The 10018-nt window shown below is 30.7% G+C and overlaps 1 long non-coding RNA gene across 1 annotated transcript; it reads right to left on the bottom strand.

Annotated features, from left to right (window-relative positions):
• Window positions 1–4435: 4435 nt before the first annotated feature.
• On the bottom strand, window positions 4436–7849 carry LOC102664869 (uncharacterized). The gene is made up of 2 exons (XR_413168.4): window positions 7637–7849; window positions 4436–7420 (listed from the first exon to the last, which is right to left on the bottom strand). It is a non-coding gene; the product is annotated as an uncharacterized lncRNA (long non-coding RNA).
• Window positions 7850–10018: the final 2169 nt, after the last annotated feature.

Below are 10018 nucleotides of genomic sequence, written 5' to 3'. Positions count from 1 at the left end.
CATCATTTCTGCAATAATATCATCGCAACAATATAACATATACCAATGTCTTCAACAATTTTGATGATAGAATCAGAGCTTAAATATACTTTCGTGTCACCAGGTAATAGGCTTAACAAGTGTGCATTTAAAGAGTTAACCACATCCAAAGTAGGTTCGAGTATAGCCCTTTCTTGGAAATAATCGTCGTCATGCCAATTTATATCTAAACCAAAATATATAGTATTAATAATGTCATTGATGGGACTCTGTGACGGTTGTACTAACAAAGAATATGGAATCTCAATATTATGTTTTGCATCATGTGAATCAAATGATCACCCATCATCAATAGATAATAACCACTCTGAAAAATCTTTACACTCTTTATCATGTATAGCATTAGTGTAACCATTTAAATGCATGTTCTCAAAGAGTCTTAACACTTTGTGGTATTTCCACAATTTGGATGAATTAATGATAGCGTTGACAATTTTTGCTTTATTCCCGTTGGGGATAACGGGCAAAATTTGTCTAAAATCACTTTTGAGAACCAAAACCTTTCCACCAAATGGTTTTTCACTATTGTTGATAACCTTGAACCTCATAATGTCTCGCAGTGTCCTCAAATGCAAATCTGTTAACCATGGGTGCTTCGTCCCATATAATCAAATATGTGTGGTGTAACAATTCAACTTTTAAACTACATTGTTTAACTCCACAACACGAATCTTCATTTAAGTTTAATAGAATGGAAAATTGAGAATGAACCGTTTTGCAACCTGGAAGGGGAAGTGATGTAATACCACTTGATGCAACATTCAACATTATTTTTCTTTTAGCATGTAGTTTATATGAAAATGTTTGCCATAAAAAAGTTTTTGTCAATTCCTCTGTAACCATATATAAAAAAGAAATCCTTCATTGCCATCATATACAAATTTCCATATATGATTATACGCATTTTTTTTTTATCAAAATTGAGTTTGTTGATGTAGTCATCATGAAAAGTTTGCATTTGAACAATGTCATAATTCAACTTGTTAAACAATAACATGTTTCCAAATTCATTGACATCATTATCATCGGGGCAAAGGCATACCTTTAAAGTTTTTCAATGACTTTCCGTTGCATATAAGAAGCCTTTCAATTTCCAGAATACACAATTTCTTCATATTGAATTCAGATATAAAAATGATTACTAATGATCTACATGTAAAAGTACACGACACATCATATAGATGCATTATGGTAAAGCCTCCCTATACTTTATCTCAGTTTATGATTATCGTCCATAAAATAAAATTCACATTTATTTGTCTTTTGCATTTAAACATGTTCATGAAAATATGAGCAACCACATAAGGGAACTTAACACCACACTTTAATCCAAAACCTTAAGGCTCAGGTTTATGGGTCTTCTCCTCACTTATATGATGCTCAACTTTTCTATTTTTATCCAATGTGGGACTTTACCTCACACTTGTAACCCAACAATCTTCTCCTCAAGTGTGAGTCTCTTCACATGGTAGTCTCCCCCTCGAGCAGAAGTCATTTTCATTCACGATTATAACCATTAGAGTCCACATGCTCTAAGTATTTGCGGTACTTGCATCGTCGCTCCATCCACGGGACACGCCACCTGGATCCATCGTCAGGAGGACTTTCGATACAAGGGACCCCCCAGGCTAAGGATCCATCACCGCCATCTTACTCGTCTGAGCCTGTCACTAAGTCAAACCATCGGCTCTAATACCAGTTGTTGGGAAATTCGAGGGGAGTAAACACTACGGAGATTTACACCAATGAACCATGAGCAATCACATAAGGGAACTTGACACCACACTTTAACCCAAAACCTTGAGGCAGATGGTGATTTTGACACATTAGATTGTGGTAGATTTATTGTAATATTTACATAGTGGACTAAATTAGTCATTTGTAGATTAAATTAGTCATTTAAAAATGTAGAGACTAAATTGTCATTAAATACATAATTTAAAGACTAGATAGGTTATTTATTCTAAAGTACGAAATTAAAATCTTTTTAATTTTAAAATATAAAAATAGCTATTTTGCATTTTTTAATTTAAAAATAATTATATTTTCAATTTATATTTTGGAGATAAATTGAGTAGTAAATTTTTGTTTTTACAACTATTCATATTAAAAAAAATCAATTTAAAAGATAAGTAAAATTATTTTTTTGCAATTAAAAAGTATATAAATACTAATTGGGTTTTTAGATTTAGTTTTCAATTTTAACATTATTTTTTCTATAAAAAAATAAATTAAATTGAAATGAATATTAATATTGAATTATATTATAAAAAATTGAGATATTGTAATTTTCAGTTTTAGAAAAATAAGTAATTAGTATATTTTGATAAAAACTATTCGAACAATAATTTTTGTAATACTTTTATATTTTTAATTTTGAAAATTTAAAATCTAATTTAATTATGCCTGCTACTATTTTTATGCATAAATTTTGAAATTAAGATTATAAATTTCTTATGTGTTGTGTCTACATGTCTTAAGACGAAACTTCTTACATTCCACTATGCATGGTCTCCTAAAGTATTGGAATGGAGGGAAGATGATTGTTATTTGTGAATCAGACTCCAGAGTGACTCTAAATTTGATACAAAGAGACTCATTCAATTAGAATGGTCAATTTCTCTTCAGCATTCTCGGCATGAGAAAAACTCTTGCGCAGATTGGCTCGCGAAGCATGGAACTCTAGTTCGCTGGAATCTTATGTTCAAATGCAACGATGTCCTCCTCAGCTAGCACCCCTTTTGTATCTTTTTGCTTCTAATCTTCTAATGCATAAAGAAAATATAAATATCTTATATGCTGTGCGATTTATTTTTCATGAATACAAACTATTAGATTAAAATAATTGGAAGGTTGGTTTTAGTTTTGATTTTAAAAATTTTCATAAAAAATATACACTATTACTTTATGTGAAATGAAATTACTTATTCAATATTACATCTGGATTAAAAATAATAAATTTATATAACACAAATAAGTATAAAATGTTTTTATAAATAAAGTATACAATTTATTATTTGATATATTTTTCATAGAATCAATTTTTGTAATATTATTTAAAAATGGTATAAGTGATGTAGAAAAAGAATAGGAAGATGGGAAGAGAAAAATATTTATATGATTATATTTATTGTATGAAAAAAATAAATAATATTTTATCTTCCAATCTTTCTATTCTTTTTCAACATCACTAATACTATATTAAATTTTAAAAAATATAATGCCAAAATAATACAAACAGGGATATGATACAAATAGTATAATGTTAAAATAAATAATATAACATTCAAAACATGGATAGGGGCATGATACAGAATTTTCATACGGCTAGTACCACTACCACACAACCCATAAATATTAACTACAAGGGAACAACAATTTATAAAGGATTTTGGTTAATCTATTTATAATCCAAAAAGAGAAACATCCATGATAAATCCTTTCATCCCAAGATCCAATGGATGATAAACCTTAAGCCTAGAGCACTATGCTAGCTTGAGCAAAAGCAGACATCAGCCTGGATACAGCCATAACCAACTCCAATTATGATGGTCACTTACTGGAATCACAGGAAAACAAAGAACAGAAGAAACAAAAAAATGAGTCCAAGTGCTTGGTAGATTTTAATTTGAAATGAAGAAAAAAAATATTCCAACCATGTAAGTACATGGAAAATATATGGATTATGAGATCAGTCTTTCAGTGAAAAGTAGAGAAAAATAAACTATAATTGTTGTCAAACATTTTGGTCATGGCATGAATCACAATTCCATGTCTCAGCCAAGATTTACATAGTTTGTTCCCCACATCTGCCAAGTTTTATGGCAGCACATTCTGACTAAGCATGGCAGATGGCAAATATTTGTATCAGATAGTAACCTAGTATCAATACCATGTGTTCCTCTTCAACAAATCATAGTGCAAGATTCTCCTCCCTCAGCCCATATTTTTCTGCTCAGCATATCAGTTTAATATAATCCACAATACCATGTACTCCAAATTCATTATGTATGTAACAGAAAATAGTACAAGTTTAAATAATCATGCCTCATATGGTAACCCTGATGTCCAAAGTAATTTTTCTGTTAAAACATGGTATGCCAATCACAGACAAAATGCAGAGAACAATAAAGTCAAAATTTGAATTTAAAATCAGCTGAGCATGAGAAACTAAGGCCCCGGTCATGATGGTTGTTAGTTTTCGGTTTTTTGTTTTAAAATGTAATTTCGAAATGAAAACATGTTCAATAAAAATTGGACTATGTTTTTTACTTCTTTTTACAACAGTTTTTACCCAATTTGAAAAACAATAAAATTTGGTTTGTTGATTCTTGTTTATGTTTTTTGACCCTATCACTCAAACTCCCTTACCTTCACGCTGCCCTCTGCCCGTGCCTCTCCCTCTCGCTTCTACCTCTCTCTCATTTGTACGCCGCTCGTCATCGCTCGCTGCCACTCGTCTCCGTTTGTTGCTCCCTACCCACCACTCTCCCTCTCGTTTGTGCATCTCGTTGTTGTTTGATCAAGAACGAGAAAGGGATATGGAGCCACCACTGATGCCAAAGTGGGAGGTTGTGGTGAGCATGATTCGGTCGATGGACATGGTAGTTCAGATTTTCTGCGTTGATTGGTGGATGCCGTGGTGACTGGTGATTTGTTTTTTTTAATTCAGATCTGGGATTAGGGGTTTTACTGTTGCTTAATTTTGTGATGAATATGGCGTTATTTTTCTGAGATTCAGAGAACACTCTTATGTGGTTTGTTGCTTATTTGAGACTATGATGAATTCTTACGGAGGTCTTCTGCATTTCTGGGATTTTTCACGCCATGTTTTTCACTGCCCGCTAGTTGTTTGATGAAATGCAGAGGGACTTTTAGTTGAAATTGTATAGTTGGGTATGTGCGGGTTGGGGATTTGGATGATGCAAATGAGTAGTTTGAAATAATGCAAAGGTTGGAATGTTTGTATGATTTTTCTTCATCTTTCATTCAGTAGACTAGTAATCTGATAACACTCAAGGAATGTATTTTCAATTTACAACAACTTTTTAAGGATTAAAAACCAAAATAAATTGAAACTGAAAACTCAACAAAAAAACTGGTTTTATTTTTTAAAACTTTCAAAATTAAAAACAAAAAACAACCCTGAACAGGACCTAAGCTAATCAATTTCATGGTTTGAATTTTGAAACATCAAACTTCAGTTTTTCAGCATCAATATCCTCTGTTCAAACTGGGACATATTTAACACCATCAAATACAAAAATCAAAATATTTCTGGCAAAAGTTCTGGGTAAATTTTGTAAAGGAAATGGCAAAAACAAATTCTTGTTAATTACACCATTTCCTTCCCAAAATCCAGAAACAGAAAACAATGAGGAAATAAGGAGGTATTTTTGAAATTATTAGTGAAGACATATCAACCAAAAAACACAAGCAACAAATAAAACACCACTTAAAAGTTCAAAATCAAATTCACCCACCACTGGTCATAGGTGAATCTTAGGTGTATTACTGAAAACAAGAAACAAGAAACAAGCAACCAAGCAACCAAACTTATGCAACTAACTGCATGTTATTAACTTATTATACTATATAACCAACATGAAATTGTAAGGATTTTATTATATTATCTTAAATCTAATATTACAGCAATTTAAGAAGACAAAATAAAATCCTTACAGCAAACTGTAAGGATATTTAGATCTTCCTAGAAACTAATCCTAAAATATTCAGATGTGAAATTGAACATAATTATGTCCATCAAGCATTCTTATCATTCTTATCCTTAATCACAGAGAAACCCTATTTGAATTTTGATCCATTTTCATTAATTAAAACTTGACAACGGTCATTATATGACACCAACAAACAAAAACAGAGCAAGAAATAGTATAAATCATATAGATTGTTTGCCAGTTTCCACAATAATAGTTACTTAAATATTGTCGTCCACCATAGCCAAATATAGCAAAAACACAAGGCTACAACTACAAGGGGATCAACAAGAAGCTCATGATATAGCAACCTATAACTTGCTGTGATTCTGAGAACTGAGAAGAGACTAAGCAGGTATAGGGAAGAGAAGCAAACATAAAATGCCGCAAAAACTGAACAACATGTAACACTCATCACCTAAAGAGTTCAAGTATGCATACTCTCAGCAATTAATAGCATCAACTTTGGCCACCAGAGATTTTTCAAGTAAGAACTCTATTATCCTGTTAACTCCTTCATCAGATATATTTGATGAAGATTTCGTTTTCAATTTCAATGACTTCAATTGAACATAACAAGGAATTTGAGTTGTCACCAAATCAGAAGATGAGAGATCCTACTCAATGAGAGTTAATTAGAGATACAGTTTGAAGGATAATTTGAAAGGCAAGATGACAGAAATTTCACATAAAGGTAATGATATTATGAGCAATTTCAAAACTTCAATAGTAAAAATAAAGAGAATAAAATAAAGTAACTTAATTTAAAATCTCAAGGGTACTCAAAGAGAGTATCAGTGTCTTTACATAATCTGCGAGCACGTACAGCAAACTAATAAGGGCTAAATGTTGCTTCTCAAAATGAGTATGAAAATAGGTTTACACATCAATTTTTACTTGTTTGAGGAAAGAAAGATTGCATACAAAGAGTTGGTAAATAAGATGACATATCAGTGAGAGATCTAAGGTTAGGAGTAGAAAGCACAATTCCGTGAGCAAAATATCGAGTGGCATTAACAAGGGTCAAACTATGAAGGTTGGCATAGATATGCAGAGGACTTTTGCATCCTGCGGAAAGGAATGTATTCAACGAGTTACAAGTTGAAAAGGGCTCAGCACAGCTACGGTCAATTGCAGTAAATCCAACATTAACAAGATGCAAGCTTTTTAATGCTGGAAACTGCAGAGATTTTGGCAAATGGGAATAAATGGAAAGCTTAAGGAAGGTCAAAAACTGGCAGCAAAAGATGAGAGGGAAAAAACAATCAGGAATGTAATCTGCATCGATTGCCAGCCGCTGGGTATTTTGCTTATTCAAGAGGTTGGGCGCCCCTGCAAACCATCGGCCCAGAGAGATTAAGATTAAGAAGGGAGACGGAACCATCTCGACTAGACAGAACCCAAGACACAAATTTGTAATAAAGTAACCACGGCCACACAAATTATCTCTTTGGAAACGGCTGAAAGAGAGACTAGTGAGATATTTTCAAAGGTCCTTCCATCGTTTAGACAATAATACACAAGTTTGAACAGAATATTTTGTGTTCATAAATTCCATTATCTGGAGCAGAACACAATTAGGCAAGTCGCCTGTCCCTCTCCTTTTCTCTGTCCTCTGCCTCTTCTTCTTCGTCTTCATTTCTTTTCCTTCTATTTATTGATACCTGACATAAGAAACGTTAATTTTCTTTTGATTAAATATTAGCATCTAATGGAAAACCTTGGGGAAGTGATAACCCCCCTAAAACTACCAGGGAAAACCTAGAAATACTTGGCATAACATTTCATAATAGCACCAAAAGGGATTTATTACAGTGATTTTCATAAATTTGGTGAAGAGGAAAATGAAGTTATAGAACCCCAAGGAAGAGAATGCGCACCTGAATTTCTCGCTCTAGCGTTTTGGTTTTGAATCACTGCAACACTATATATTCACCCAAATGACTGTTATCAGAGTAAAAAAGATCGCAAAGAAGAATGAGATAAAGGAAAAGACGATTAGTATTACCACTTGATATTCGAGTGAGTGTCTCGGGATAGCAAAACAGTAGGAGAAAGATTTGAAATTTGAAGAGAGTAGGGGAAATGTTGGACCCGGTTTACATTTGTCTTTAGTCAGTCACTCAGTCTGAATTTCTTATTATATTTTTGGATAAATAATCAAATCGGTTAAAAGTATTATGTGATGATAAATTAATCTTTAGAAAAATTTAAATTTTATTTTTTTTAATGTGTAAAAAATATGATAAAATAATTTTATTTTTAAATTTATAAGATTATTCTATTATAATTTGTAATGATTAATTTAATAACAATTAAGATAATTTGAATTTGGAAAGTATAGGAAACAATTTGATAGATCTTGTCGAACCAAAGTGGGTATTGAAAGAAAGACAAAGAGGGAGAGAGAGAAAATCAGAGAGAATTCCTATTATCGTGCCAAGGGAAAATTCCTATTATCTACCCACTACATTACGTTGGTTCTTTCTCTTCCTATAGTATACCCTTAATATTGGGACTTCTTGGTTCTTAATAATTTGTTCCATTTTTTTAATTTAGGCATCAAATTTAAATTAGGCTATTTTTTAGTGAGAGAAAAAAAATAAAAAAAATTATAAATACGATAAGATTTATGATGTAATAAGTAAAAAGACAAAGAGAAATGAGAGAAGTTAATATGATATGGAAAATAATAAAATATTTATATACATTATTCTATTTTTTTATTTGATCTTGAATCTCATCCTATTGAAACTCAAAATATATTAAACATAACTAGGTTAACTTGACATTTTAGGATAATATATCAATATTTATTGTATATATAGGTTTTTTGTACATAATTGTATATATAGTTAATTTGTAGAACAAAACAAATATAAAACTTAAATTAAGTTAAATTTTATAATATATATTTTAATATCATTATAAATATGATATATTATGTTATACAAAATATTATCTATTAAATAAAAAGTTTCTTATTAATTAACAATTGTTCCAGGAAAAATTGTTTAAATTGTACAAAATCATTTATATAAAAAGTACAAAAAAGATATTTTATATTTTAGAATTTGTTCAAATAAGTTTTGAATAGAAGAAAAAAAAATTGAAAGAGTAATCTCATCATTTCCTTCACAAGAGAACTGGCTGGAATGGAATGGGAGTTAATAGACAATTCATGCTAATTGGGTGGGTGACTAGTATGCATCACTATTAGGAAAAATATTTTTTAGGACAGCGAAACCACAAAAGTTGATCAAGAATCGTTTTGATATATATTTTAGGACAGCGAAACGACAAAAGTTGATCAAGAATCGTTTTGATATATAAGGTAGTAGTAATTTTATAAATAAGGAGTTTTCAATGAAGACGGTTTTATGAATAAGATATGTAAATAAAAAAAGAGTAGTTTGAGGTGAATGAAAAAATAACATAAATTTGACTAGTTGTGGAGATAATATGTGATACTTACTAAAAAGGAAAAAATATTAAAACAAGTGAAAATTTAAAACTATGAAAACCTCACTTTTCAAATTATATATCTAATTACTATTTAAATATATATATATATTATAAATTTTAATTATATAAAAATAAAACTTAAGAAAATGAATTAGTCTCCCATATATTATGATGAATTAAGGTTTAAATTTTTGCTAAAAAGAGATTTTTTGTTTGTATAAATTATTGTTTATTTTGATCCTTGAAATTGTGACACAATATCTTAGATTTTTTCTTCCGCCTTTGATTGTTTTGCAATCCCTTCTATAGCTTGTCCTGTTATCTAGTAATTTTTAAAATATAAAAAAATGACCAACAAATTCTTTAATCTGAACTTCATTAATAAGTTAGTTTTTGCCGTTAACAATTCACTTTTTCCATTAGCAACTGTATGATATGTCTTGAGCTCTGCAACTTTGGCAGCAACATGGTTGCCCAGTATAAACATGTTTTTTTTTTTTATTTAAAAAAAAACACCGGTAGACATATTCACAATAATCAAAATGAAGATTTCAGGAAGCTTTCACAATGATTTTCGGTAATTGTACCATTGTATTTTTAGGGACCAAAGTAACTGATTCGATCAGTAACCAATTTGCGGACTAAAATAATGTTAATTAATAGTCTAATGATGTAAGTATGTAACTTCATCTTTCTCTTCTTGCCATTGCTCTTCCCTCACTTTTTTTTTTCTCTCCTCTATCTTTTCTTTCTAAAAGCAATATGTTCATAAGTCTTAATTTTAATTTTCTTAAAAT

Source organism: Glycine max, chromosome 2 (genome assembly GCF_000004515.6).
Source record: "Glycine max cultivar Williams 82 chromosome 2, Glycine_max_v4.0, whole genome shotgun sequence".
In the NCBI taxonomy this organism is placed as follows: Eukaryota; Viridiplantae; Streptophyta; class Magnoliopsida; order Fabales; family Fabaceae; genus Glycine; species Glycine max.
Note: the sequence above shows the minus strand (reverse complement) of the source record. Positions and strands in the feature narration are given on the sequence as shown.